The 17,677-nt window shown below is 34.9% G+C and overlaps 1 protein-coding gene across 1 annotated transcript in view; it reads left to right on the top strand.

The window, feature by feature from the left end:
- Positions 1-17,677, top strand: part of LOC148940052 (serine/threonine-protein kinase meng-po-like) — a 34,842-nt gene that overhangs the window by 6,479 nt on the left and 10,686 nt on the right. The window lies entirely within an intron of this gene.

Raw genomic sequence — 17,677 nt, 5'->3', positions numbered from 1 at the left:
AGCTATTTGCTACTTCTGTGTTATAACAAATCTTTTATATACTGCTAATTCGGTTAATGGTAATGAAAGAAAATGAAATAGGATTATTATAGAATAGTTTAGAAACAAATTTAAGTTTTACTCATCAAAAGATATGTGCTTGAGAAAATTTGACTTATTTTTGTAAAATATGGAAAGAAAAAAAAATATATACATTCATAAATTCCGACTTCACTTGTACATCTGAAGTTCCTGGCAAAGCATGAAAAAGATCGTCCCCAGTTAAGATCAAAACGTTATATGAAAGCATCCAGTCTCTCTTAAATTACCTGCCAAGTTGCATAGTAGTTTGTATAGAGATTACATTTGGCTTGATTGAATTTAATGGTCTGATTACTCCTGTCTCGGCGTTGACCTGGGATTCATCCAACGTTCCACGCTTTTGTTGCAACGATTGATCAATAGCGTTCTAAAATAAAAATCAGTTTCAGTTTTCCAACTATTTAGCTGAAAAGAGAGTACTGCTCCCTTAATATCAGACCCCCAAAAGTTGAAAAAATTATGCAATTTAATGAGCTAGCTCAATTATTACTTATTCAGAATATTAATAGAGGACATTGGGTCTTCAATTCCATAGCATCAAACACGAAAAGTTGACAATTATATATTTTTTTATATATGCAAAGCTATTAAAACTTATATATCTAAATTACGAATATCACAGTACTAAACCCCCAAAATTTGAAATAAAAAATGACAAAAATTTAATTAGCTAGCTCAATTCTTACTTATTCAGAATATTAATGGAGGACATTGGGCCTTCAATGCCATAGTATCAAACACAAAAAGTTGACAATTATATATTTTTTTATATGCAAAGCTTTTAAAACTTATATACCTAAATTACGAAATACTTAAAATCACAGAAAAAGGAAGAAAAAGACTCCTGGACATAGCCTAAACTAAAAATTATTAAGTATATAAAAGGTTTTGCCCTCTAGTCTATATCTCACCCTATAGGCTTATTTTTTTTAGCATTTTCAAAAGAGATATCTATTCTAATTAACCGGGCTTTGTGATTCAAACAAAATTTAAACTTAAGTGTAAAGATCATGCTATTAAAGAGGGGGGCGACCTTTCATATCTGCCGAAATTAATATGCAAATTCTATTTTAATACAATGAGCCAAAATCAAAGTAAGCCAGCCTCTTTTTTTGAATGTTTACTAAAAATTGAAATACGTAGACTTTTTAATATTTATAAGAATGAAGATTTTTAAAAGAGGTAGCAACACAGTGAAAAAAAAGCGTAAGTAAGGAAAGAAATTCTTCCTGAACTTAATCGCAAGACAAAAAATAGATTTCTTTTTATTATAATAACGAGAAAATTTTACTCACCAGAAGTCACTTAAAATATTCCATATCAATGTAAATGATTACAAAAATATTGATACTGGTAGAATGAATGAACTATTCAAACTGTAGAAAGTTCTAATCTGAAACTTGAATATATACAAAAAAGTAATTGAATATATTGGCAGCTAAACAAGACGCACCGGTTTTCTGACACGCATTTACCCTAAAAGACATGTATATCATGAAGTAGAAATATGGTCTACGTAAATTATGTCAGAAAAAAACTTGTCCTTCATAATATATTATGCAGGGTCCTAACTAGCACAAGATAAAACATAATCTACCCAAATTATAAGGCCATGTGAGGGAGCTCTGAATCTCTTTGAATAGCTGTAGATCTTCTATAGAATAACGTAGAAATTCCTATATGTCTCCGCAAATAACATGGTCCTATGACTGTACCAAAATACCATGGTACTAGTGGTCTTCACAAATAGCATAGTCCTAGGGCTGCACGCAAATCCAGACGAAGCATACTACTGATAACAGATTGCTAGAGTTTTTCATTTTCGGTCAATGGTCTAATGATAAACGGAAAGCAGGTCATCCACAGTCGGTGTGAGAGGATGTCGTAAATAAAAACTTAAGGGAAATGAGAACTTCCTGGGAGGGTGTAAAGAGGGAGGCTTTGAATAGGTTGGGATGAAAGAAGAACGTGAAGAGCTATCTTGGTCTTAGGCAGCTTGGTGCTCTGGCAAATTAGTGGTAGTAGTATAAGATCATAAAGGACCATTAGTAATAAGTTGTATAGGGTCAATCTAAATGACGGGGTAGTCCCCCTTATTGTGTCAATCTAGATTACGGGGAAGTCCCCCCTTATTTTGTCAATCTAAATAACGGGGCAGTACCCCCTTTTTGTAGTAATATCTCCGAGCGGGCCCAAAGACAATCCTTCCGGGTGGGCCCATAGGCAATCCTTCCAAGCGGGTATTGGAGACATAAAGTCTGTTAACCATATGGCATGGCGTTCCTGAGCGATAAGGATTTTCTGTAAGAATGCCAACATTTCAAGCAGGCCTATTGCTCATGTGATCACTGATATATTATTATCAGAGCCTCGATTGCCAAGAATCTCGTTCATTATTGGAATTGACTTTGAAGCGACATTATGTATAATAAATGAAGTTTTTATATGGATTCCAATAAACAATTGGTAGAGATCCTTTTTTGTACTTTAATGATGATTTGTTTTCTTTTCCAACGACACGTTTTTAGCTTCTAAGCAACTTCCCGTTAATTTTATGAAATCTGTGTTTGATGTAGGAATCAAAATTGAGACCCGTGATTTCCTAAGGTAAAAGAACGACACGTTACTCGACTGAGCCAACAAGCCATTCAAAATATTGTGATTTTAGAAATACATTCTAATGCATTCAATGTATTGTTTTCGGGACGTTAGCCAACTGATGTTAAGCGTCATAATATCGTAACAAGTTATTTCCACATTCGATTTATCAATTGGATTTTTGGTAGGTGATAACGGTGATCTGTTTCGGGGCATTATTTACGGCATCCTCTTGAGAATATGCATACGACGATGATTTGAGATGCATACTAGAGAGACAATTGACCCCCACTACTAGGGGAACCAACCCTCCCCTTCCAGGACCCCAACCCTCCACCCCTTCATTTTTGTAGTGTTGTGTCGTGGTTTATGTTGTCACTGTTACATTGTGTTGATGTTTCAAAGTTCATTTTGTTATTGTTTCGTTGAAACGTAAGACTTGGAATATATTTGTAGTGTTGCGTAGTGGTTTATCTTGTCACTGTTATATTTTTTTGCTGTTTCAAAGTGCATTTTGGAATTTTTCGTTGAAACGTATGACTTGGAATAATTTTGTAGTATTGTGTCATGGTTTATCTTGTCACTTTTACATTCTGTTGATGTTTCAAAGTTCATTTTGGAATTTTTTCGTATGAAACGTATGACTTCAAGTATTTTTTAGTGCTGCGTTGTGGATCATCTTGTTAGTGCTATATTATGTCGATTGACCCAGAAGCATTTGGAATTTTTTCGATGAAACGTATGTCACGAGATATTTTTGTAGTACCGTGTCAGGGTTTATACCGTCAGTACTGTATTCTGTTGATGTTTCAAAGTACATTCTGAATATTTTTCTTGATATGTATGACTTGGATGTTTTTTTAGAGTTGTGTTGTTGTTTATATTGTCTGCGTTACAATATATTGATTTTTCAAATTGTATTTTCGATTTTTTTTTTTTTTTTTTGCGTAAACGTATGGCTTAAAATATTTTTGTAGTGCTGTGTCGTGGTTTATCTTGTCAATGTTACATTCTACTGATGTTTCAAAGTGCATTTTTGAATTTTTGTTTGAAATGTATGACTTGGAATATTTTTGTAATGTTGTGTCCTGATTTATCTTGTCACTGTTACATTCTGATGATATTTCAAAGTTCATTTTGGAAATTTTTCGTTGAAACGTATGACTTGGAATATTTTTGTAGGGTTGTGTCGTGGTTTATCTTGTCACTGTTATATTCTGCTGATGTTTCAAAGTGCATTTTGGAATTTTTCATTTAAATATATGACTTTGAATATTTTTGTAGTGTTGTGTCATGGTTTATCCTGTCACTTTTACATTATGTTGGTGTTTCAAAGTTCATTTTGGAATTTTTTCGTTGAAACGTATGACTTGAAATATTTTTGTAGTGTTGTGGCATGGATCATCTTGACTGTGTTACATTAGGTTGATGGTTCAAACAGCATTTATGAATTTTTTCGTTGAAACGTACGTCTTGGGATATTTCCGTAGTGTTGTGTTGTTGTTTATATTGTCAGTATTACATTTTGTTGAAATTTCAAAGTGCATTTTTGAATTTGTTAGTTAAAACGTAAGACTTCGAATATTTTGCAGCGTTGTATCGTGTTTTATCTTGTCAGTGTTACTTTCTAGTGATGATTCAAAGTGAATTTTTGGATCTTTTCAATGGAAACGTGTGATTTTAAACATTTTTGTAACGTTGTGTCGTGGATTATCTTGCTAGTTTTACGTTCTGTTTTTGTTTTAAAGAGTATTTTGGAATTTTTTCTTTGAAACATATGACTTGGAATATTTTTGTAATGTTTTGCGTCGTGGTTTATCTTGTCAGTGTTACATTCTGTTGATGATTCAAAGTGAATTTTGGAATTTTTTCATTGAAACGTATGACTTGAAATATTTTTTAGTGTCGTTTCGTGGTTTATCTTGTCAGTGCTACATTCTTTTGGTGTTTCAAAGTGGATTTTGGAATATTTTTGTTGAACCGTGTGTCCTGGAATATTTTTGTAGTGTTGTGCCGTGATTTATCTTACCGATTCTACATTCTTTCGATGTATCAAAGAGCATTCTGGGATTTTTTCGTTCAAATGTGTGACTAGAATTTTAGTGTAGTGTTGTGTTTATCTTGTCAGTGTTACATTCCCTTGATGTTTCAAAGTGTATTTTGGAATTTTTTGATTAAAACGTAGTATGTATTTTGTAGTATGGTGTCATGGTTTATCTTGTCAGTGCTACATTCTGTTGGTGTTTCAAAGTAGATTTTGGAATTATTTTACTGAAAGGTATGAATTGGAATATTTTTGTAGAGTTGTGTCGGGGTTTATCTTGTCAGTGTCACATTCTGTTGATGTTTCAAAGTGCATTTTGGGATTTTTTCGTTGAAATGTATGACACGGAATATTTTTTTTGTAGTGCTGTGTCGGGGTTTATCTTGTAAATGTTACATTCTCTTGATGTTTCAAAGTGCATTTTTGAATTTTTTCCAAAATCTATAGTTATGCCATCTATAATTATATCCGAAAAAGATGGCAGCACTTAAGGTAGTGAAAACGTTTCGCCATCTAGACTTTTAACTGTAAAAATCACTCAGTTATTTTGGATTTTTTCTCATGCGGAAATATTCTAAGAATAAAACGAAATCGCAAAGAAAGGAAGAAAACGAGGACAATCAACAGCCAGTGAAAAAATTGAAAAATTTTGAAAATATTTTGATCATGACCTCCGCTTGACCGTCCTCAGTGCAGAATAAAACTGATAAAAATATAAAAAACCAAACCTTAAAATAAAAACACAAAACTAAAATTAGACGATCCTTTCTCAGTAACGGTGAAAGAGTTACCATTTCACCGTTACTGAGAAAGGGTCATCTAATTTTAATTTTGTGTTTTTATTTTAAGGTTTGGTATTTTATATTTTTATCAGTTTTATTCTGCACTGAGGACGGTCAAGCGGAGGTCTTGACCGAAATATTTGCAGAGTTTTTCAATTTTTTCACTTGCTATTAATTGTCCTTGTTTTCTTCCTTTCTTCGCGTTTTTTTGTTTTATCATGATTAGCCAGTATGGTCTCAGAAATGATTTATAAATATTTTAAGTCATACGTTTCAATGAAAACAAAAATGTAAAATGCACTTTGAAACATTGTCAGAATGTAACACTGATAAGATAAACCACGACACAACAGCTGCAATAATATTTCAAGTCATACGTTTCAACGAAACAGTTCTAAAATGCACTTAAAAACATCAACAGAATGTAACACTGACAAGGTAAACCACGACACAATACTACACAAATATTCCAAGTCATCCGTTTCAACGAAAATATTCCAAAATGCACTTTGAAACGACAACCGAATGTAAAACTGTCAAGATAAACCACGACAAAATACAAAAGAAAAATTCCAAGTCATACGTTTCAATGAAAAAAAAATCAAAAAACTACTTTGAAATATCAGCAGACTGTAACACTGATAAGATAAACCCCGACACAACACTACAAAAATATTCCAAGTCATACGTTTGACGACGAAATGAAAAAATGCACTTTGAAACATCAACAGAATGTATTATTGACAAGATAAACCACGACACAACACTACAAAAATATTCCAAGTCATACGTTTCAACGATAAAATTCCATAATGCACTTTGAAACATCAACAGAATGTAACACTGACAAGGTAAACCACGACACAACACTAAAAAAATATTCCAAGTCATACGTTTCAACGAAAAAATTCCAAAATGACCTTTGAAACATCAACAGAATGTAACAGTGACAAGATACAACCCGACACATCACTACAAAAATATTTTGAGTCGTACATTTCAACGAAAAAATTTCAAAATGCGCTTTGAAGCATCAACAGAATGTAACACTGACAAATAACCACGACACAACATTACAGAAATACTCCAAGTCATACGTTTCAACGAAAAAATTCCCAAATACACTGTGAAACATCAAAGTAACACTGACAAGATAAACCTCGACGTGACACTGCAAAAGTATTGGAGGTGGAGGGGTGGGGGCCCTGGTAGTGGGGGACAATTGTCTGTCCAGTATGCATCTCAAATCATCTTGGCATGTATTTTCTCAGGAGGATACCATAAATGATGCCCCGAAACAGATCACCGTTATCACCTACCAAAAATCCAATTGATAAATCGAATGTGGAAATAACTTGTTACTATATTGTGAAGCTTAATATCAGGTGGGCAACTTCAGGAAAACAATACATTGAATGCATTAGAATGTATTTCTAAAATCACAATATTTTCAATGGCTTGTTGGCTCATTCGAGTAACGTGTCGTTCTTTTACCTTAGGAAATCCTGGGTCTCACGTTTGATTCCTATATCAAACACAAATTTCCTAAAATCAACGGGAAGTTGCTTAGAAGCTAAAAAACTCGTTGTTGAAAAAAAACATATCATCAATAGATTACAAAAAAAAATTCTACCAATTGCTTATTAGAATCCATATAAAATTTTCATTTATTATACATCATGTCGCTTCAAAGTCACTTCTAATAATGAACGAGATTCTTCGTGATCAAAATTCTGATAATAATATATCAATGATCACGTGAGCAATAGGCCCGCTTAAAATGTTGGCATTCTTACAGAAAAATACTTATCGCTCAGGAACGTCATGCCAGATGGTTGACAGACTTGATGTCTCTAATGCCCGCTCGGAAGGATTGCCTATGGGCCCGCTCGGAGATATTACAATAAAAAGGGGGACTGCCCCGTCATTTAGATTGACAAAATAATGGAGGACTGCCTCGTCATTTAGATTGACACAATAAGGGGGAATTGTCCCGTCATTTACATTGACCCTATACTACTGTAATACCAATTTTTCAGCAGGAGTTGTTTATTATTTGAGCTTTTTCCAAGCGCTATCAAATTGGTTGGAAGTGATTACGTTTTGTTTTATTTATTTAGAAGACTGAAACAGAGCGAATTAACTAACTGTGCTACAACAGACAATATGGTCATCTTTCTATATCATTGCATATCTTGCTCATTAAATGTCATAGAAATTCATTATCTCCATAGAGACTAATATTTCCAAGAAAACTTTTCTGGCGTCCTTGTTTGTTGCAAAAGACGCTTTCATGTACAATGCTGTAATTAATTAAAGCTCCTGGCGTCATAGGGTGACATCAGTGACACTCTTTCAACATCGAAAGATCCCATTAGTATTTCCAATGTCCGATTTATCTCACGGCCAATGTCTAAGATCATTACCCAAAGAAGATAAAAAGGAAGAACGAAGTCCTGATATGTTTATAAAATACAGAAACAGTCTAGCGAAGCTCAACTGAGCTAAAAATAAAATAAAAATCATTTTGTTGGTTAAATGGCTTAGAAAAAAGTAATGGCTTGTAAAAGGAACTACACTTTCTTAACGGCATTAATGATTTTATCCAAAAGACTGTCAATGACCCCCCCCCCCCAAACTGCTTGCATCTCTGTCTAATGAGGTCCAAAATAGATGTGCCCATCGAGAAGAAAAAATATAATGGAAAAAAAGTAGTAGAGAGACAACGAGTATAAATTTTTATTTATTTACAAGTAATGCACATTTTACTAATATTCTTCTCAAATAATAAAAAAATCATTTACTGATCAAATAATATAGAAAAATAATCTTTTTCTATACCCTTAAAACCTGAAAATCTTGCTTTCTGTATTTTTCGTTGTGTGTTCGACAAAGAATTCTAGAGTATAAATTAAGCTTTTCTACCAATAGATAGAAAATAATACAAGAGACGTCAAGCTAATTACCCCGTGGACAGCCCCCCCTATAGCTCCCCGAGCGGAAAATCTCGTACAGTTTGAAATACAGTCAGTCAGCTGGGTACCCACAACAGTCCATAGGCAATTTCTTTGGAAAACATCTAGTAAATCTTCATCCGCTTTTCAGAGTGCTCATGCTCCAGATCCATATCTCACCACTGTCATCACTGTAGCTTCTAAAATTCTAATCTTGTTTCGTAGACTTATCTTCCTTTTCTTCCAAACTTTTTGAACTGTGTAAAAACACCCTGAGCCTTAGCTATTCTATCTTGAACATCTTCACTTCTCCCATCGTCTTTACTAATAATTTTTGAATTAATTAGAAAAAAATTTAAAAGTCAATTTGTTCCTTTCAAAATCCTATACAAGTCCGTTTTCAAATTATTAAACTAGTACCTACCGTCTTCTTGGACAAGTTGAAATAGAATTTGCACGAAAAAGCCTAATTTAGAAAGCTAAGTAAAAAAAAGAAGCAAACTCAGATTATTTTGCTAGATCAGGGGAACATATAGAAACCAACATTGATGCCTATATGCGTCTGTTGTCGCCAGACAAGCTAAAAATGTTTAACTTGGAAGAGATAGCCGGGGAGTTTTCCATACGGTTCCCTCTTAAATAAATAAAAAGAGTGTAAGTGTATCCAGGTTGTCAAAGAACATCGATGTAATCTTTTGGGAATCATATTGAGTTTTATTTTTCAAGTCAACTTCAGAAGTTTTAAAATGAAATTAAAAAATACTGTTCGTGCCAGGATTAAAAACTGTTGAAAAAGTTTCCCCAGCATACAAATAGTAACCCAAACTATAGTTTCTTATATAAAACACGTAATTATTGCTTATTTAATTAATCTATTTAAATTCTTCAATTACTATTGGCTATAATTCTTTCTTTAATATAATTCGGAAAACCGTAAGAAGACTATTGCATTTTTCATCGTCTTTTACTAGGCTTAAATATGCCCGTTTCAAAATCATTTTTTTTCAACAACAAAGTATCAGTAAAGTATCAAAACATCAAAGTAATGTTTATTATTTTTCAACAATAAAGTTTCAAAGCTCTACATCCCCTTTACCATTCCTCGAAAGTAGACGCAAATAGAAATGGTAGCAGTTGCAAGCAGTCGCAATCACAGTTACAAGTTGTTGCAGTTTTACGTTGTCCTACTCTTTGTATATTTGGGGTTTCAGATTCTTTCCTATGACTCTCTAAAAAATAAAGTTTTCGTAACTACGTATTAATGTTTAATCGAATTCAAATGATACCATTTTCAAAACAGTGAGACATAGCGAATATTTTTTGGGCGACAGTTCCTTTCAAAATTTATTTTTATTCATGGTTACTATGGGCTGTGGTCTGGTCTTCGCTAAGTTGTAGCTACCGCAACAACCTTTATTTGAAACCAATTTTCTATGTTCGGTTTTAGTACCATGTTTGGGCTGCGCTAAATGCAAATTCTCCGCAACAACCTTTATTGAAATTAACTAAAAAAAACCTTTTCCAAAAAATAAGTTTTTCAAAGAAAAGTAAAGAACTCCATTAAACCAAAAATGAGCAAAATTAAAACCAAATAATCTATCAAGCCTGAAACTACCACAAATCAACATCGATAAATAAATGAAACCCAACACGAACAGATGTTACAATAAATAACCAAGTTAAACTCAAAACGAGCAGAAATTAACATGAGTAGGGCTCAAAACCCCTATGCTTTCCCAAGGCCAGAATATAATTTGCACTTTACTGAAAAAATATACAAATGATTTTACTTTTATAACTTTAATAAATCAAATAATATTAATATTTTGATTACTAAATATCAGTATATGTATATTAAACTGACAATGCACATTCATTTATATTTTTTTCAGTAAAGTACAAATTATGTTCTGGCCTTGAAAAAGCATAGGGGTTTTGAGCCCTACTCATGTTAATTTCTGTTCGTTTTGAGTTTGACTCGGTTATATATTATTATTTCTGTTTGTTTTGGGTTTCATATATTTTCGATGCTGATTTGTGGTAGTTTCACGCTCGGTAGATTATTTGATTTTGTTTTTGCTCATTTTTGGTTTAATGGAGTTCTTTACTTTTCCTTGAAAAACTTATTTTTGTGGAAAAAATTGTTTTAATTAATTTCTGTTTGTTTTATATTGATATAGTCGATTTCGGGAAAAACAAAAAGTTCTTTAAATCTTTTCGTTTTTTAAGACTTTATAGTTTGGCCTGCTATTTGTCTGCTGGAGAAAAATTTTCAGCAATTTTTCACAACATACACCCTTTTAAAAATCTGGACACAAATAGGCCTAGTAGTGTTTAATTTAGTTTCATACCTCTTCTAGTTGACCTGAAATAGAAAACTTGATACCATTCGCAAAAAAAATCTGTTTACTTTCTTTGATAGCTTGGATACACTTACGCTATTTCGATTTGTTTAAATTTCAAGAGCAGAAGTAGCCCCGATAGTTTGAACATAATACCCTCAGTCGTTCTTGGGATACTGCTGAGATGGCTTATTGGGAATTAGTATTAACGCACTGCATTTTATTTAAAATTAAGGCAACATTTAGTTTTTAAACATAATGGGCAAATGGGAGGGTGGGCGTGGGAGGGGACTAGTTGCCCTCCAATCACTTTCAACTATCAAAATAGGCATTAGCCCTTTCTGTTTACAATCGAATAAGCCCTTTTTGAAGTTTCTAAAACAATTTGTTGGATACAAAGTGCCTAGGAATAAACAAAAAAAAGAGAAAAAAATAATAATACATTGTACCCATATCAATCTTTACTATAAAACTTTTAAACCTTACTATCACTTTTGAGCATTAGAATGAGTATCGGCCCTTTTAATTTCCAACCAAATGAGCCCTTTTTGATTTTCTACAACAGCGCTTTCCGTAAATATCTTATATGCCCCCAGGCCATAAATTACAACGCTTGCCGTGAGGGCTGTGAGGAGGTTGTCATCCTCAAAGACCTAATTTGCAGAACTTTCAACTACGTTAAACAAAATGGCTATCTCAAAATTTTGATTGGATGTGTTTGGGGAAATGGTGGGCGTGAGTGAATGTGCTCTCCAATCACTTTCAACTATTAAAAAAGGCACTAGCCCTTTCAATTTCCAATCGAATGAGCACTTTTGAAGTTTCTACGACAACGATTTCAATACAAACCTTATATACCCCCAGCGCATAACATACAACCCTTACCCTGAGGGATGGGGGGGGTGTCATCCTCAAAGAGCTAATTTCGAGAACTTTCAACTACGTCGAAGAAAATTGCTATCTCAAAAATTTTGATTGGATGTGTTTGGGGAAAATGGTGGGCTTGAGAGGGAGGTTAGTTGCCCTCCAATCACTTCCGACTATTAAAAAGGGCACTAGCCCTTTCAATTTCTAATCGAATGTGCAGTTTCTACGAAAATGCTCTCTATAGAAACCTTATATGCCCCAGGGCATATTTTACAACCCTTGACCTGAGGACTGTGAGGGGTTTGTCATCCTCAAAGACATAATTTCCGGACCTTTCAACTACGTTGAAAAAAAATGGATATCTCATAATTTTGATTGGGTGTGTTTAGGGAAATGGTGGGCGTGATAGGGGAGTTACTTGCTATCCAATCACTTTCGACTATTAAAAAGGGCACAAACCGTTTCAATTTCCAATCCAATTATTCCTTTTTGAAGTTTCTACGACAACGTTTTCTATAAAAAAAAACCTTACATACTCCCAGGGCATAACTCACAATCCTTGCCTTGAGGACTGTGGGGGGAGTGTCATCCTCAAAGACATACTTTCCAGACTTTTTAACTACGTCAAACAAAATGGCTAACTCAAAATTTTGATTGGACGTATTTGGGGAAAGGTGGGTGTGAGAGGGTGTTAGTTATCCTCGAATCTCTTTCAACTATTAAAAAGGGCACTAGCCCTTTGAATTTCCAATCGTACCAGCCTTTTTGAAGTTTCTACGACAACGCTTTCTATAAAAACCTTATATGCCCCCACGGCATAACTTACAACCCTTGCCCTGAGGGCCGAAGGGGAGTGTCCTCCTCCAAAACATAATTTCTGTCTGGAAATCAGCTACGCTAAACAAAATGGCTATCTCAAAGTTGATTGGATGTGTTTTGAGAAATGGTGGACGTGGAAGGGGTGTTCGTTGCCTTCCAATCACTTTCGATTATTAAAAAGGGCACAAGACACTCCAATTTTGAATCGAATGAGCCCTTTTCGAAGTTTCTACGACAACTCCTTCGATACGAAGTGCCCTGGTCTAAGACCAAGAAATAAAAAAAATATATATATTGTGCCCACATCGTTCTTTACTTAGTAAGTGCTATTGCGCTGCCTATGATTGTATGTTGTAGCCTTGCCCTGAGGAATGAGGGGGGAGGGGGAGGTGTCATCCTCAAAGACTTAATTTCCAGAACTTTCAACAACGTTGAACAAAATAGCTATCTCAAAATTTTGATTGGATGTGTTTTGGGAAAAGGTGGGCGTGAGAGGGGGGGTAGTTGCCCTCCAATCACTTTCGACCTAAAAAGAGCACTAGCCCTTTGAATTTCCAATCGAATGAGTCCTTTTTGAAGTTTCTACGACAAAGCTTTCTATAAAAACCTTATATGCCCCTAGGGCATAACTTACAACCCTTACCCTAAGGGTTGTGGGGGAGTATGCACAAAAAACATAATTTCTATCTGAAAATCAACTACACTGAACAAAATGGCTATCTCAAAACTTTGATTGGACGTGTTTGGGGAAATGGTGAGCGTGGAAGGGGTGTTAGTTGTCTTCCAATCACTTTCGTCTATTAAAAAGGGCACTAGCCGTTCCAATTTCCAATCGAATGAGACCCTTTTCAAAGTTTTTAAAACAACTCCTTCGATACAAAGTGCCCTGGTCTAAATAAACAAAACATTGTGCCAACATCCCTCTTTGCTTAGGCAGCGCTTTTGCACTGCCTATGAAAACTGATTTTCTATGTTGGTTTTAGTATCATGTTTGGGGCTGTGCTAAATGCAAATTCTTTCATTCCTTTCATGACGATCATTCACATGCATTCTTTGTGGAGCTCAATTACTTTAACGCCATGTTTCGCCTAAATGAGACCCTTGATTAGAAGATTTCTTTAAAATGACCCATTAGACATCTCTCTATGATCGCTCGTCCTGGAGGAAAAAAAGAAAGGGAATGACATCAGTGCTACAAACGGAAAAAAGAGATTTTCCTTGTAGTTCAAGTTGGGGGACTGTATTTCCCCTATTCAAGGTGTTTGACCATAATGGTTCCAATGGGGTAATTTTCATTTTGATCAGGAACCATTTTTGAAAGTTTGTTTGAATCCACCACAAGTTTCTTTTTGCTATTAGTATGTTGCTAGTTACCGCTGCAACCCGGATAAATTTTTACTTTTGATATTAACCTAAATAATAGTTACTATTTCTGAATCAGTGTCAATTTTTCTTCTTAGGCAGTTATTTTCAAAACACGTTTTCAACTTTTGGTTACTATTGGCTGCGGTTCGCCTCAGAAGTGGATCAGTCAACTTCTATGTACTTTTCATCCTCAAAAAAGAATCGAGCATGATTTGTTGTACTAAATTTATGAAACCTACCAATGGGACTGCGTGAGTAGTGTCCAGATACATCATCAAACCTAAAATTACTTGTATATCAACAGTTGCTATTGCACAGTGGCTAGAGGACTCTCCTCTTAACGAGGAGGATAGAAGTTCAAGTCGCTCGACAGTAACAACATCCAAAGGGTTAAATTATCAGAATTAGATTTTACATAATCAGAATTTAATTGATATGACGCTCATCCCGGAAAGTATTTATGCACTTCTTTATTTCTGCAGCCATAGACTTAAACAGATTTTCTATCACAAGCTTCACCCATGTCTTTATCCCAATATCTCTCAACTCTAATTTATCCTCTCTTTTATCGGCAGAAGAGTTTACGTAATTTCGATTTGGCATATCGCAAGCCCGGTCAACCCAATTCATACCTTTGTAAAAACTACTTAAGTATATTGCATATTTGTACAGTAAATCATCAGCTTGTATCTTCGTGTTCAATTGTTCAACATGTTTTTCAATTCCATGATTGAATTTTCCCGTAAATCCCTCGATCGTCTCATTAGGAACAATAAACTTTGTAGTTTCTTCTATAAGATACCTATACTGTGAATTATCCTCTGTTAGGATCTCCATCATAATCCTCCAGACTTAATCAAACTCCTTGTCAAAATCAAATTCTTTCAGCTCAAGTGGTTCACATACGTTTTAGTTCACACTAAAATGTGTTATATTAGGTTTCTCTTAGGCCCAAGGCTTACAGTTGCATAAATATTGTTTTGAAACTAACATCAAGGCAAAAAAACCATGATCAATTTTTCAAGACAAATTATTTGTCATTTTCTTTGAAATAAAACTTTATCTGTTTTTTTTTTACTCATATTCATTCACATTCAAAACAGGGTTGGATTTTTGAGAGTTTAGGAACCTTATTTTTAGCGTGCTATTTTAAGGTCATGCTAGCAAAGTAATTTTACAGCGTTTGCTATATTGAAAACCCCAGTAGTTGCCCATACTCTTTGGACCAGGCCTTGGTTCTATTTTGTGGTCTACGGGATAAAAATAAGTTAGTTAGACAATGTGGACGCACGAACACTGTTTTTCTATAATAGCACAGAAAAACAGAGTTTATTTGGTGTTTTCTTCGTAGAACGCCAAACGAAAACATGTAATTGAATTTTTTAGCTGCATACAATGAAGCCAAAAGTTGCAAGTAAATGATGAACTATATCAATCCTTTGTAATTATATTTTATGTAATTATATATTTAAAATCAGAATAAGAATCCAATTCTTTGACGTATCTTATTGTATCAAAATTCTGTTTTTTAGAGTTTCAGTTACTATTGAGCCGGATCACCTCTTACTTACAGTCTGTTACCCCGAACTGCTTGATCGTTCTTTAATGTAACTATAGCCTATGGTCTAATGGTTAGGATAGTCGGCTCTCACCCAGTTAGCCTGAGTTTGATTCCCGGTAAGGGAAATTTTTACCTATGATGGCTTCTTAAGGAAAATAATAAAATAAATTTGCGTTAAACTATTTTATCTAAAGATAAGTGTGTGTTTCATCATTATCTATATAATTATTCCTTTTAGTATTTCAGTTACTATGGCTATCGTTCTTTAATATAATATTCTGAATATTATAATATTCTGAATATTAATATATATAAGTGTGTGTTTCATCACTATCTGTACAATGATTCCTTTTAGTACTTCAGTTACTATGGGCTATCGTTCTTTAATATAGGGTTTCGGACAAGGCGGTTCTAACGGTGTACTTTTTGTTTTGATCTGACTCTATTTTTAGGAGTTATGGGTTATTATGTTTTTAACGTTGGACGTGATCGTCTTTTCCTAGGTTGCTAGCTATCGCTGCAACCCGGATATTGAAAAAGGCAGTTTGAACTAAATTGCTATCTCAAAATTTTGATTGGATGTGTTAGGGGAAATGGTGGGCGTGGAAGGGGTGTTAGTTGCCTTCCAATCACTTTCGAATATTAAAAAAGGCACTAGCCCTTTCAATTTCCAATCAAATGACCCCATTTTGAAGTTTCTACGGCAACGCTTTCTATAAGAACCTCATTCGCCCCAAGGGCATAGCTTTCAACCCTTGTCTTGAAAGCTGTGGGGGTTGTCGTCCTCGAAGACATAACTTCCAAACTTTTCAACTACAATGAACAAAGAGTATATTAAAAATTTTGATTGGATGTGTTTGGGGAAAAGGTGGGCATGAGAGGAGGGTTAGTTGCTTTCCAATCACTTTCGACTCTTAAAAAGGGCACTAGCCCTTTGAATTGCAATCGAATGAGCCTTTTTTGAAGTTTCTACGACAACACTTTCTATAAAAACCTTATATACCCCCAGGGTATAACTTACAACCCTTGCCCTGAGGGCTGTGGGGGGAGTGTCCTCCTCAAAAACATAATTTCTATCTGAAAATCAACTGCGCTGAACAAAATGGCCATCTCCAAATTTTGATTGGATGTGTTTCGGGAAATGGTGGGCGTGGAAGGGGTTTTAGTTGCCTTCCAATCACTTTAACCATTAAAAAGGGCACAAGCCACTCCGATTTTCAATTGAATGAGCCCTTTTCGAAGTTTCTACGACAACTTCTTCGATACGAAGTGCCCTGGTCTAAAGGGAAAAAAAAATAATAAATAATACATTGTGTCAACATCGTTCTTATATGCCCCCAGGGCATAACTTAAAAGCCTTGCCCTGAGGGCTATGGGGGAGTGTCCTCCTCAGAAACATACTTTCTATTTGGATATCAACTACACTGAACAAAATGGCTATCTCAAAATTTGGATTGGATGTGTTTGGGGAAATGGTAGGCCTGGATTGGGTGTTAGTTGCCTTCCAATCACTTTCGACTATTAAAAAGGGCACATGCCACTCCAATTTCAAATCGAATGAGCCCTTTTCGAAGTTTCTGCGAAAACTATTCGATACGAAGTGCCCTGGTCTGAAGGAAAAAAAAATAATACATTGTGCCATAATCGTTCTTTACTTAGGCAGCGCTATTGCGCTGCCTATGATTCTGATTATTTTTCAAATAATACATGTAAATCTGGCCAACCCTCCATGAAATATGCCCCCTCCTTCATGGGCAACTGTCCGTGGAAATTTCATCCAATGTAAAGTGCACCTTCTTCAAATTCTGGCCACACAGTTCCATCCTCTCTGAAAATCCCCCCTCCCCGTAAAATTTCTTGCGGACGATTTGGCCTGAAAAATTCTCGTAAGTTTACATTCATTTGAAAAGGATTTTAATCTCTAATTGGTTTCTCGATCACTCCGAAACGTTGTCCCCGGAAATCAAAACACGGGAAAAATAGCCCCCAGATATTTTCCCCGGAACCTCTCCACATGCAAAATTGAGTTGGCAAAGAGAATGTAAGACAATTAAAAAGAATTTCGTATAGGAATTCTGTGAAATCCCCCCAGTGTCATATTTACCCTGGAAAATTCACTCCCTCCGTTCTCTCCCCATGGAATATTCTCCCTATGGAAATCCAGCCCAAACACAGACTCTCCACCCCCTGAAAAATGTCTGTACACTTCCCAATAACAAATACTATCCGTAAGCAATGTACAAATTTCATAACTTACAGGTCTC

Source organism: Artemia sp. Qi Xiang Cuo, chromosome 20, assembly GCF_049724085.1.
Source record: "Artemia sp. Qi Xiang Cuo chromosome 20, ASM4972408v1, whole genome shotgun sequence".
Classification (NCBI taxonomy): Eukaryota; Metazoa; Arthropoda; class Branchiopoda; order Anostraca; family Artemiidae; genus Artemia; species Artemia sp. Qi Xiang Cuo.
The sequence above is the reverse complement of the archived record's forward strand: the minus strand, read 5'-3'. Positions and strand labels throughout refer to the sequence as shown.